The sequence below is a fragment of the Eleutherodactylus coqui genome, chromosome 3 (genome assembly GCF_035609145.1).
Source record: "Eleutherodactylus coqui strain aEleCoq1 chromosome 3, aEleCoq1.hap1, whole genome shotgun sequence".
Lineage (NCBI taxonomy): Eukaryota > Metazoa > Chordata > Amphibia > Anura > Eleutherodactylidae > Eleutherodactylus > Eleutherodactylus coqui.
In genome coordinates this window covers 168308862-168323218 of record NC_089839.1, presented here as the reverse complement: position 1 = coordinate 168323218, position 14357 = coordinate 168308862, and the positions used below count along the sequence as shown (strand labels likewise).

Genomic DNA, 14357 nt, shown 5'->3' with positions numbered 1-14357 from the left:
GCAATCTCTGGTAGCCACCAACCGCTCCTGCAGTCATAATGATTCTGCCGTCACATGGCTAAATGTCTGACCATTGTCTATGTGTATAGCATCCCTCACTCTCCACCTCACCATACGGTGCACATCTCCAGCCCCTTTACCTTCTGTATCACCCCAATACTTGTAGTATGTAAGCTCGTTGGAGCAGGACCCTCAACCCTACTGTTTCCATCAACTGATTACTATGTAGTCGTGGTTCTGTAATTTTTGTAGTTTTGTCTTTCTGTATTCCCCCTGTCTATGTAAGCGCTGCGGGATATGTTGGCGCTATACAAATAAAGATTATTATTATTATTATATAGTGTATACATATTCTGCAGTACTGTACAGAATAGGGTTTTGCCCCATTGGGACTCACAGTTCTGTAACAAATAAGTATAGGGTTAAAACATATTTGTACTTTCAGGTGACTTTTCAGAATAAGCTGTCATGTATGTACATGAGGTATAACACCATATCTGGCTATTATATGACTTGTATCCTGAATTTATCACCAGTTTTCACCTCTTCGGGCTCCACTTTTAAATCTCAGTTCTCTCTGAGCTGGTGAGAGAATAATAATAATCTTTATTTATATAGCACCAACATATTCTGCAGCGCTTACAAGACAGGGGAAATAAAAACAAGACTACGGTTACATGAAGTAATCAATTGAGGGAAACAGTAGAGGTGAGGGTCCTACTCCCATGAGCTTACATACTACAAATAATGGGATGATACAGAAGGTAAAGGGATTGGAAATGTGCACAGTATGGTGAGGTGGAGAGTGAGGGTCAGACTGTATAGTGGCGGAATCGGTATGACTGCAGCGGATGGTTGATTGCGGCTAGCAGGGATTGCAGTCGGTAGGACAGGGAGCATGTTATCAGGTGGTGTACAGAGAGGTTTGGTTTAGGGGATACGGTATGCCATCCTGAAGAGGTGCGTTTTTAGAGCACGCCTGAAATTTAGTGTGTCAGTGAATGCCCAGATAGCTTTTAGTAGCGCGTTCCAAAGGACTGGTGCTGCTCTGGAGAAGTCTTGGAGGCGAGAATGAGAAGTTCGAATTAGAGGGGCACTTAGTCTGATTTCGTTAGGGCGCGGTTTGCGATGAGGGAAGCAATGTAGGCTGGCGCTGCGCTATGGAGGGCTTTGTGGATGAGGGTAGTGAGTTTAAATTGTATTCTATATTTGACAGACAGCCAGTGTAGTGACTGACACAGGGCAGAGGCGTCTGAGTAGCAGCTGGACAGGAAGACGAGCCTGGCTGCCACATACAGGATGGATTGGAGAGGGTAGAGTCTGGCGCAGGGGAGGCGGATCAGCAACGAGTTGCAATAATCGAGTTGAGAGTGGATGAGGGCGAAAGTGAGCGTTTTTAGCATGTCCACGGTGAGAAAAGGGCGGATTCTTGCAATCTTCTTGAAGTACAGCTGACATTTTCGGGGCAAGAGATTGGATATAGGGGGTGAAGAAGAGATCAGAGTCGAACATAGCCCCAGGCAGCGGACATGCTGTCTGGGAATTATGGTGCTGCCTTTCTTTCCACCCCCAGTCATCCTGTTGTGTTTAATCCAGCTGAACTGACGAAGATGCTTGACCCCAAAAAGTGTTTTCTCTTGCTGGTTCTTTATGCTGTTAAATAAAAAAGAAGTGCTTTCACTATCTCATCTTAGACCTTAACTTTCAACTAGCTTAGAGTGTTGCACCTTTACCACCTGTATTTTACCACATTCTCTTTCACTTTACTCACGCCCACCTTGGTGGAGCGTTATCTGGTTGGCAGCACCTCCATCATTTGAAACACTTTTTACTCCAGAACTATTTCAGCACTCTCACTGGGTCTTACTCCACCCTTTTTTTTTTAATCTTTGTTACTCACAAATTTCCTGATGGTCTGTCCAATGGGGGCTGTGTAGATGGAAAAAAAGAGAGGGCTGAGGACCGAGCCCTGGGGGACCCCATAGCAAGGGGAAGAGGAGGGGAGGTAGAGCCAGCAAGGCAGACACTGAAGGAGCGGTCACATAGGTAGGAGGAGAAGCAGGAGAGGGCAATGTCCTTTAATCCAATGGAGCGAAGCATACTGAAGAGGAGATTGTGGTCAACAATGTCAAATGCTGTGGAGAGATCGAAGAGGATTAGTAGGGAGTAGTCACCTCTCGATTTGGCTGTCAGAAGATCGTTTGACACTTTAGTCAGGGCGGTTTCTGTCAAGTGTAAGAGACAGAAGTCAGACTGTAGGGGGTCAAGAAAAGAGTTTTCTGAGAAATAGCTTATAAGGCGGCAGTAAACAAGGTGTTCTAGTAGTTTGGAGATGAAGGGGAGGTTGGAAATGGGTCGGTAGTTGGCAGCAATGGTCGAGTCAAGAGTTGGTTTCTTTAGCAGTGGGGATATGAAAGCGTGTTTGAATGAGGAGGGGAAGATGCCAGAGGTCAGAGAAAGATTAAATATAGTGGTGAGGTGGGAGATGACCACTGGGGAGAAGAACCGGAGAAGGTGTGAAGGAAGAGGGTCACTAGCGCAGGTGGTGGGGCGAGCAGAGGAAAGTAATCTGGAGACTTCTTCCTCTGTCATTGGTCTGAGTACAGAGAGTGAGTAGGAGCTAGATGCAGTACTGACGAGACTAGGGTCAGGGATAGTCTGGGATTGGGAGATTATTTCCTGCCGGATGTCATCAATTTTCTTTTTGAAGTAAGCAGCCAGCTCTTCAGCATTGAGATCCATCACTGGGGGCTACAATTTTGGGCTGAGAAGGGAGTGGAAAGTGTCAAAGACTCATTTAGGGTTTTGAGATAGGGAGACGACGAGAGAGGTGAAGTAGACTTGTTTGGCATGGTGGAGGGCTAGGTTGTAGGTTCTGAGCATGGATTTAAAGTGGAGAAATTCTGCAGACTTTTGAGACTTTCTCCACAGCCATTCAGCACACCTAGAGCACCGCCGGGCGAAGCACGTTTGAAGCGTGAACCAGGGTTGCCGCGGTGTGCATCAGATGGCTTGGGTCATGAAGGGCGCCGCTTCATCCAGGGCATGTTGGAGGAGAGGAAATAGGGGACAGAGAGGGACTCGGCAAAGTTTTGGGTGTGAACAGCCTGAAGGTTCCTGTACATACGGTAGGAGGGACCAGGGAGATACTAGGAAGCTTGACAGAGAAAGAGAGGAGGTACAAGAGCAGGAGAGGGGAGTTAGTGCAGTTGGAAGTGGAGCAGAGACGGAGGAAGGCCAGATTAAGAGTATTGCCATCCCTGTAAGTGGGAGAGGCTGTGAGTTGTGAGAGACCAAGGGAGGAGGTGAGCTAGAGAGGCTGAGAGGCAGATGGGGTAGTTTGTGGGGATGTTAAAGTCTCCTAGGATGAGTATTGGTATTTCGCAGGAGAGGAAGTGGGGGAGACAGGTGGCAAAGTGAGGAGCACCTGGGAGGCGGTAGATAACTGCTACTTGCATAGACAGTGGACAGAAAAGTTGTAGGGCATGTACCTCAAAAGACTTCTGTTATGCTGTCTTCTATACACTGTGCACAGAATTTCTTCTCTAACTCTCTATAGCACACACAGACCTAACATCAGCACGGAAGACAGTGTACAGCAATACTAAGCAGTAAGGATGTGATTTCAGTATCTGTCAGACTCAGTAATTCACTTAGTAATACAATTGCACTTCTGCCTATCGAGGAGGAATTAACAGTTTATTTTTTAATGCAGAGTTTGCCCATAGTAGAACTTGAAAATGCGTTTTCTAAATGATGAATTTCTGATCTGATTCTGTCCTGCTCATGCTGTTGTTTAGTATTGAGTGAACCATGAAGCAAGTGGTGATGTTGTGTATTGTGCAGTGGTGACAGATGGACGCAGGTGTGACATATATAAAAACTGAGCTTTACTAAACGAGGGCTAGGTTTGTTAATCCATAGGAGGGTAATGGCACTTTAAACTCTAAACTTAACTGGTTTCACATTACAAGCGATCTCGGACTGACAAGGCACTTGGAATTCTCTCTTATAACTGTACGTCTTCATCATAATACGGCATACGTTGTTTACAAAAGTCTGAAGCTTACTTTATCTTTGCAGCCTCAGTGGACTGTAGATGCCATGGTAAATACTAATCTCAGAGTCCTGCCTCAATGCAGACTAAATGCACTGTAAGTGCAACACATCTCCATTTCGGCATCATTGTTTCACATACACTATAATATGCGCATAGTGCTGCTACTTAGAACTGCATCATCTTCGGTAAATCCCTGCATATACCTTAGGTATACAGCATTACTTCACACTTGTTAAATTAACCACAATTGGCACGTTCCATAAACTTTCCAAAACTCTAACAGATAACAAGCAAAACTCAGTTTGATGCATCCCAGTCCCCATTTCTCTTATTGCAGGTCTGTGAACCATAATAAAGTCTCTAAAGTGTGCACACCTTTAGATTGGGCTGCCATTTACTCCTTGTTGGTGGGAGGTAGCCTTTTCCACATGTGGATCTCCTTGGTGCAGCTTCTTAAGTCCAGCTGCCCTGTCAGTCCTCCATAGTCAATTATCTGGCATGATTTAGTGAATCCTGCATAGAGCAGGGGGTTGGACCCGATGACCCTGGAGGTCCCTTCCAATTCTACCATTAAAAGCTTCTAATATCAAGTGGTGTAAAGCATTGCTTAATATGCATATATTATATAAATAAAGATGAATATTTTGAAATACAGGGAGAACATACAAATTCCATGCAGATGTTGTCAAATGTGCACCTAGGACCACAGTGCTGCAAGCCAACAGCGATAACTACTGAGCCATAGGAAAAATCACCACCTATTGGCCAAGATTATTAGTTTAGGGGTATTGGTGAAGTTTGGCCTCAGTTCGAAGTAATTATAATTTTTTTCCGAACTGAATTTTTCAAAACTTCACACATCTTTTACTGTAGTTGTTTTGTACATGGACAATATTTTGGTAATGTAACCCCCAAAAAGTTATATTTGTAAGTACTACTGCTGTACCTGTAACCCAATAAAGGAACATTCTGGACAAAATTAATACTATACCATATGTTTAGTGCAAGGCCTATAGAAGTGATGCATGGCCCAAATATCCTCTCCTTGGTGATCTTTGAGTCCTGCAGTTCCCCCCTCTGGCCCTGCACTAGACATAACACAGTATTCAGTTGAAAGAAAACTTTAATACGCAAGTATTTCCTTAGCGGTATAAATAGTATACTATAAGATAATGTAACTAATGATTAACTGTACTGAGAAAATGACAATCCAGCAAAGAGAACATGATAAAGTGTCCTAGAAGAAGCCTCGGCTCAGCTGATTGAAGAAAATCATCTAGAAAACGTGTTTATGCAGTTCGAAGAGACGCCATAGTATCCATGATTAGTTAAAAGCCTTAAATAATTTATATTTGTCAGGCCGTGGCAGAAAAAAAAAATCATAAGTCGGCTTGGAGAACACTTCTGTAGGATGGATAATTGTAACATTTATCAGTTCCCAACAGTGCTTTCATTTGCTTAGTCATGTCTTGTTTTGAATGTTGGTGATGTATCTTGTATGACAGGCATTCTTGCTTTAACTCCTACATGAACGGGAAGAATGAGAACAGATCATACTGTGTAGTAAGGATAAAAACAACATTTATGTACAATTCCCTACCCGGCATGACTGTACTAACTTGGGTCCAACAACACTGAAACGCATGCACTGGACAGAGTGGAGAATGATACACTCTAGGTTGGCTCTAAAGATGTGAAGTTTACTAGTCAAGACCATACAGGTATGGAATTGACCTTCAAAAAGCCCACAAATGTCCTACCAAAAATATTTGGACACCCCTATCAGAAGAATGGATTGTGTTTAATTAGCATGTCACACGTCCTAAATCATGCTAGATAAGATGCCGACCGTTGGAGGTGTCAACGATAGTTTGTGACGGGAACTGTATGCTTTTGGTTATACGGGTTACTATGCTCACAGAAGCCGTCCATCATAAAGTATAATGCTTCAGCCCGTCTACAATGGTGCAAGGAGCGTTGTCACTGGACAGTTGAGCCAAGAAAGAATGTTCTATATAGTGATGAATCATGCTACTACATGTTCTAATCAGATGGAGGTACCTTTTGTTGAGTATGCCTGGGGAACACATTTTTGCTGGGTGTGTTGTGCCAATGATATATATACAGCAAAGGTTCTATTATGTTCAGGGAATGTTTTATGTGACATGGTCTCGGTTCATTGGTTGTATGGCAAAAACTATGAACCCAGGGGTGTACTTAATACTGTAATAATATTGCTGGCAATTATGGCGAAATACTCTGAAAATAATCAGCAATACTTCTTATGCGCCTTGTCACAAAGTCACATGTTTTACGTTGATTTGAGTATATGGATGTTCCATGATTGGACTGACCTACTCAGAGTCTCAACTTGAACCCTACTGAATATCTTTGAGATGAACTGGAACGTCGAGTCAGGAAATATGAACAATGTCCGTTTTCTCTGGGAAAACTTGCAAGATATTTACAGAATGAATGGAGGGAAATACCAGCTGAAGTGTATCAGACGTAGAAAGTATGCCAGAGAGAGTGTTATTGTAACCCAAAAAGGCCCATTTTGTAGTAAAAGCCAGTTCAGGAAAGATCCAGCTTTCTGTTCTGATAGCAAAGAAACTATAGACAGGCGGGCAGGAGCTCATAGTGGGTTAACTGCAATTTTATTGTGACTACATTGAGCACAGTTGACTGCAGCCCATATTGCAACCTGCAAGATCATGCTTAGTAGCTATTATACTCTGCTACAGTATATTGCAATCTTAACTAGAACCTGTCTCTACAGACAAAGCTAGTCATACGTGTCTTTGCAAAATGAGCTATAATATGGACAGGTAGTGGATTCTCTAAAACAACTCCATAGATTGGTGCGGTGGGGAGTCTAAGGGAATCCTTGCCAACCTGGGACTTAGATGTTGATAACCCATCCTTAGGATAGGGCATCAATATCAGATTTCTGGGGATCTGAGTTCCAGTATAGCCACAATCAGCTGTCTGGAGGTGCTGCGTTGCTCAAGCACTGTGGCTTCTTCATTGTATAACTGTTATGGTCGCTGCCCACAGACGACATCTTTGGCCCCTTCTGTATGACACATGCTGCACTGCTCTTTCTGTAGCCAGTATCTCTTGAGTAACACCCAGGCATGGCCGATCCACCTTTTAAAGGGCCAGCGCACATACCCAGCTTTCCCATCCACAAATGGTCCTGGTGGTTCCTGGGTTATTTGAAGGTACCCCCCCCCCCCCCCCTTCCCCACACACACACACACCTACTGGAGGGTGCTTAAGTAATAGATTCTGTTAAAAGTGCTTCTTTTTTTGTTTGACTCCTAGTTTTGACCCTTTCCTACATACCCAGCTTTCCCAGATTCTGCCTGTCCTGACCTTAGCATGTTCTTTGACTACAATTTGCCTGATTGCTGCTTGCCATTAACTTCTGCCTGTCTCTCCATTTTGCATGAAATATGCCTGTCCAACCTCAGCTTCTGTATCAACTACATCTCTGCCTATCCCTCCTGGACCTTACTGCAGTGTCTCTGACCTGTCTGAGCTGTCACTGCACTGAGGTTATCACTGGGGTAACAGCCTAGAGACCCCTGCAGCAAAGACCAGATCCCTTAAAAAGGGGTTTAAGGGTGGATACCAGGGGATTCCTAGTTGCAACTCTTGGGAGCAGCCAAAAAGTCAAACCTGCTGTGTGATAATATCAGGCACAGCGCCATACATTTTGTAACGCTGATGCCTGGAATTGCAGCTTATTCTCATGCATTTAAATGAAACTGGGTTGCAGAAAGACCACATGACTCATGTACGTTACTTCACTGGTTAATGAAGAGCCCACAGTGCTCATTTGAGTGCTGCTCCCCTTTTAAACTGCTGATTGCCAATGTGCTGATCCACTGATCTAATAATGATCACCTAAGTCTTGGATAACCCCTTTAACCCCCTCACTGAAGTATGGTCCTTGCTGTAGGATACTTTTTAGGTCGCAGTTCCCAATCTGATCTCTAATTTGTAGCAACTGTGAAATAGGTACAAGCAGGCAAAGACAAGGATGATACAGAGCCAGTAATCAGAGACAAAGGTCAGTATTACCAGAAAGTAGACAAGAGACAAAGCCACTAAATGGATGGATCTATGTTTTTATCGGTGTATGAAACTAAACTTAACTAATAGTTAGGATCAGAAATAGGCAGCCAACTATTACTGCAGGTTGGACGTTCATCTTAAAGCGGTTGTCCCAATCAGGAGGCTGGAATCGGCACAGGTGACGGGGGTGGAGCTACGCGATGACGCGTACAAGGGGGCGGAGCCAGAACGCCGCTGCTGCCGAACCGAGCCGAAGAGAAAAGACCCATCTGCGCAAGCGCGTCTAATCGGGCGATTAGACGCTGAAGTTAGACGGCACCATGGCGACGGGGACGCTAGCAACGGAGCAGGTAAGTGAATAACTTCTGTATGGCTCATATTTAATGCACGATGTATATTACAAAGTGCATTAATATGGCCATACAGAAGTGCATAACCCCACTTGCTTCCGCGGGACAACCCCTTTAAAGGTTATATGTGTGTCCAGAATTTTACAGGTTCCATAGACATAACTCATTGAGGGGTTACCTAAATATACTAGGTACATAGTACACCCATGTGACATGGTCCTTACAAATGTAGCAAATGTTAACTTAATGTTTAATGCATTATGATAACTTCAAAGGATTGTCCAGTTGCCGGACAACATTATCTGTACAGGTGCCATTGTGCTAAAATAATAATAGGAGCCGCACTTTCCTGTCCTGAGCCCCTGCATTCCAGCACTGTGGTCCCAACAATTTCCTGGCATTTCTTATGGATGATGACATCGCCCGTTGTCACCTGACTGTTACAGCCAATAAGAGGCTGCTGTATCATCGTTCTGAACTCCTGGCATCAGCGCTCACATCCTAGGCGCCAAGATGCAAGGAGTTCAGAATGATGACGTTGTAGCCTCTGACTGCCTGCAAGTGACATCATTCTCCACAACAAACATCGGAAGATTGGCGGAGCCGCAGTGCTGGATCACAGGGGCTGAAGATAGGTAAGTATAGCTCCTTTTATTATTTTATCACCGTTAGACCTGTACAGAGAATATTATCTGTAACCAGACAATCCCTTTAACTACAATGTACTATAATATTGTAAATCCAGTTATCACAATGCGATGGTGATGTTAGGGATTGCTACATCTCTCCATTATTGTTACCATGGGAGCACTAAAGATAGTTATTATATAGGAGAATTGGAAACCTATATTGGAAGGATTAAGAATATTGGTAATAGATGTATGTTGGGCAATTAAAGCTATGTTTGTATCAGAGTCATTTAATAGCCCTACATTTTGTTGTGCAGAACGTATTTAGACAAGTCAGCTCTTCGCCATCCTGCGTGTGCCATCTAATTGTCCTGTAACCAGTTGCAACAAAACAGGGAGCAGATGTCACCTCCGTAAGTATGTACGTCTATGGATCGTCAGCTGCTGCAGTCTTGTTGGATTTCATTATTGACACAATCAGCTCGAGCAGACAGAGGAATTGCTCTGGGCAATAAAGTCATTAGTCAAATCCCTTTCCGATTTCACAGAATTTGTGGGTTTCCAAGGAGTAATTGCAAGAATTAGTGGGAATCATTTCAATTCTACCAAACTTGCCAAGCATGGCTTCGAAAACTCTGATGAGATGCAATTATTCCCTGCAGGAAGTGACATTATGTCATCGTGTCACTATAAACTAAAAGCAATTGTATGCTTTACTTTAACAAGAAAGCCGAACATAAGATTAAATTGATATTCTAGGAGATTTCTTACTGGTTACATTGTTACACTGAATTAATTAGTATAATTTTGTCCATATTGCAAGATATACTTACAGAATCTACATATGTAATGGATCTGAGCTCGTAAATGCAGCAGAGCTGAGTCTGTCATCAGGCACAAATTAATAGTCACATTTCTACTATGTTACATTAAGAGTTTTGCGAAGAAGCAGAGGCATGACTTGAAGCTCCTGGGCCCCAATGCAAATCTGTAACAGAACCCCCAAACTATAATGCTTCATTTCTAGTACTGGTCTTCTTATATGCGGAACAAAGATCTTAAGGGCCCCGTAAATTCTGTAAGAGGCAGACGTAGTGTAATCTTTGTTGTACAGGATGGCCATTATTGTGAATGACTGTCCTGTAATACTATATTTTCCCTGCAGCGGTCTCTGCAGGGAAAAAGTCTGCCTTAGGCCTCATGTCCACGGGGAAAATCAAATCTGCTCCGGATTTGTAACGCAGATTTGGGCCGCGGATGCAGTGCGGATGAGCTTAAAATAGTATTTTATTGTATTTTATTGCATGCGGATGACACGCGGATGCGTTTTTTTTCACGCGTGTATGCACGCGGATGGCATTTTTGCATCTGCGCGTGAAAAAAAACGCAAGGCCACTGAAAAAGAAGTTTTTATGATAACAGGGAGAGAAAACGCATCAATTCTGCCATAGATTTCTTTTTCTTTTTCTTACAGCGTTAATCATGCAGCATAAATGACACACTAAATTTTTTCTGGGGGTCGGTACGGTTACAACGATACCATAATTGTTATATTTTTTTTAGGTTTTTACACTTTTTTGCAATAAAACCCCCTTTTTATTGGAAATCATTTTGTTTCTCTATAGCTGCATTCAAAGTCCTGTAACTTTTTTATTTTTCCGTGGACGCGGCCGTATAAGGGCTTGTTTTTTGCGCGGCGAGCCGTAGTTTTCATCAGTGCCACTTTTGGGTACATAGACTATATCGTAATTTTTTATTTTTTTTTTTATGATAACAGGGAGAGAAAACGCATCAATTCTGCCATAGATTTCTTTTTATTTTTCTTACAGCGTTAATCATGCAGCATAAATGACACACTAAATTTTTTCTGCGGGTCGGTACGGTTACAACGATACCATAATTGTTATATTTTTTTTAGGTTTTTACACTTTTTTGCAATAAAACCCCCTTTTTATTGGAAATCATTTTGTTTCTCTATAGCTGCATTCAAAGTCCTGTAACTTTTTTATTTTTCTAAATACGGAGCTCTATGTGAGCTTATTTTTTGCGAAATGAGCTGTAGTTTTTATTGGTACCATTTTGGGGAATGTACGGCTTTTTTGATCACTTTTATAGCATTTTTTGGGAGGCAAAATGCTAAAAATTAGCATTTTGCCTCTGTTTTTTAGCGTGTTTTTTTACGCTTTTTGTCGTACAAAATAAAAAGCGTGTTCAACTTTTTGTACACGTCGTTACGGACGTGTCAATACCCAATATGTGGGGTTTTAATTATTTTTTCCCTTTTTTTATGCTAATATTAGAAAAAGCATAAAAAAAGGTGTTTTTTTACATTTTTCTTTTCTTTTCTTTTACACTATTCTAGTCCCTCTGAGGGACTTGCAGTACTGTGCCTATGATCGCTGTCATAAGGCATGGCAGAGCTACTGCTCCCCCATGCCTTATCGCCTATACAGCGATTATAGGCACAGGCAATACAGGACGCCAGTGTCTGGCGTCCTGTTGCCATGGCGACAGGCCGGGCTCTCGCCGGCCGGAGACACCGAGGGAGCGCGATCTCTCTGTCAACTCTTTCCCTGTCGCGATCTACTTATCGCGGCAGGGAAGGGGTTAACAGCGGGGGGGGGGGGCATGCGGGTGGGGGGGGGGGGCCATGCCCCCCCCGCTGTTGCAGCGGGACGCCGGCCGTGACTGACAGCCGGCTCCCGCTGCAGGATAGCGCGGGATCTTATGTGATCTCGCACTATCCCCAGGACGTACCGGTATGTCCTGTTGCGGTAAGTACCATGCTCCGAGGACGTACCGGTACGTCCTGGAGCGGGTAGGGGTTAAATCCGCAGCGGATCTCATGCACCCGATAAACTAGTATTTACAATCCGCAGCGGATCTCCCACACCCATAGAGGTCTATGGGGGCCATCCGGAGCGTGATCCGCACTAAAATGGAGCATGGCACGTTTTTTTTCATGCTCCAGATTTTTTAAATTCCTTTTTATTGACCATCCGCGGGTATTTATCTACCCGCGGGTGGTCAATGCATCCCTATGGGGTGCGGATCCGCGCGCGGGAGATCCGCTGCGGATTTTAAATGTCATTTTGCCCGTGGACATGAGCCCTTAGGCCGCCTGCACACGAGCGTTCCGGATTCCGCTAGCGGATTTTCACGCGCGTATGGTACCTAAATGTGCTTGCGGATAGGTGCGGATGCGTGAAAAATCACGCGCGGATGTGTTGCGGAAAAAAACGCGCCGAAAAACCAGCAGACACCCCTTATCGTAAACCCAACCCCCAGATAACTGCCCATTCCTTGGAAAACAGCTTTAAAACCAACACCCAGACTCCGTTTTGTCCCTCTTGCTTGTGCGAGCACCGTTAAATTATTCTGGCAACATGCTTTCACCCGGTGAGCAGATGTCTTTGTGGGCATGGTTGATCCATGTAACTTTTTTCAGGCGCTTCTCCAGCGTGACTTTATTTCAGTCACTGCAAAAAAATTCACAAGAGGAATTCATTACTACAGATTTTGCATTCTTACATCCTGCATTGGCAAGAAATACTACCTATCTCCCTCTACAAATTTGCCTGTGAAGCTCTGTGCTGTGTGTTGGGACGCCTCCTACCATGCCTACTTCCTGTAGTCATAGCAACCAGTGACTCCATCTGCAGCTGCACTGCGGATGTACTGCGTGAAAAAACGCACCCATTCACTTGTATTGGAGGCTTCACGCGCAGAATCCGACCCAAATTAGGCCTCATGTCCACGGGGAAAATCAGATCCGCTGCAGATTCTACATGGAGAATCTGCAGCGGGTCCCTCCTGCCCCGCGGACATGAGCGCTGAAAATAGAAATTTAAAAGCATTTACCTTTCCGTAGCGGGCGGCGAAGGTCAGCTGTTCCTCACGGCCGGATCTTCATTTTCGGCCGGCGGATGAATTCCTGACGCCGGCGGCACGTCGCCGGCACGTCGTCGACGTGCCGCGCGCATGCGCCGGGCACATCCGCCGAGCCGAAGCAAGGGAGATGCGGCCGTGAGGAAGAGCAGAGCTTCGCGGTCCGCTGCGGGTGAGTAAATGCTTTTAATTCCTATTTTAGGTCTCCCGCGGATCCGGACGGCTTCCATAGGCTTCAATAGAAGCCCGCGGGAGCCGTCCCCGCGGGAGACCCGCATGAAAATGGAGCATGGTCCAGATTTTTTCATGCTCCATTTTTTTTTAAATGCCTTTTATTGACGATCCGCGGGTATTTATCTACCCGCGGGTGGTCAATGCATCCCTATGGGGTGCGGATCCGCGCGCGGGAGATCCACTGCGGATTTTAAATCACATTTTGCCCGTGGACATGAGCCCTTAGAACAGGTCGCAGATTTTTTCACGCGCGTGAAAAAACGCGATACAAATCCGTCCGTCTGGGGACAACTGCGGATCCTCATAGGAGTATATTGGCTGCGGTCTGGGGCAGATAATGTGCCTAAAATAACGCGCTGGAAATTCCGTTCGTGTGCAGGCACCCTAACCACAGTTTTTGTTGGTAAACTATTTGCCAGGGGTGCGAAGGAAGTGACTTGGGGCGATCAACTCTTCACTATGGGTCTCGCATTCTGAAATGGGCTATGAAAGTCGGCACAACCCCCTAACTCAAAACACTGAGGAACTACAAAAAGAAATTTTCTTGGTGCCTGGAGCTTTAGACCTTATTCTGGTAATTTTGTGCTGCTGATTCCGAAAATACCATGCACTTCGCTCTAGGAGCTCCAGTTTTTGAGCTATTCCTGATGTCTTTATCTATTTTTGTTATATTTCTATTATTTTGCCACCAGCATTTGCTGACTATTAGTACATCATATAGTACATATTGCCAGCACCGCACATCAAACTTGATTTAATGAAAAACTTGTAAAGACATTGAAGAGAAATGGAACGTGTTTCGGCTACAAACGTAAAAAATTCAATGAACCACAAATCCAGGAACGAGCGTTTCGAAGAGTCAATGGCAACTTTGAGGCGCGTGCGCGTTCGTTGTTTTCTATGCTTGTAAAGTATTTCCTTGGGAACTATAAGGCCACTAACTCCGGTGAACTTGAGAAGAGTATGCTCACTTCTGGTTCTAAACACTTGGTTGTAACATGAGCATCAGATTGGAGTACCTGCAGTCATTTTGGATCGAATTCCAGATCGTCTTGGTCATGTAAGTGATGAACAGGGTGAAGGATTTCCCCAGGAAATATGAAATGTGGAAGA

General features: G+C 44.3%; 1 protein-coding gene across 2 annotated transcripts in view; it reads left to right on the top strand.

Moving 5' to 3' along the window:
* Positions 1-14357, top strand: part of SUSD3 (sushi domain containing 3) — a 113705-nt gene that overhangs the window by 18591 nt on the left and 80757 nt on the right. The window lies entirely within an intron of this gene.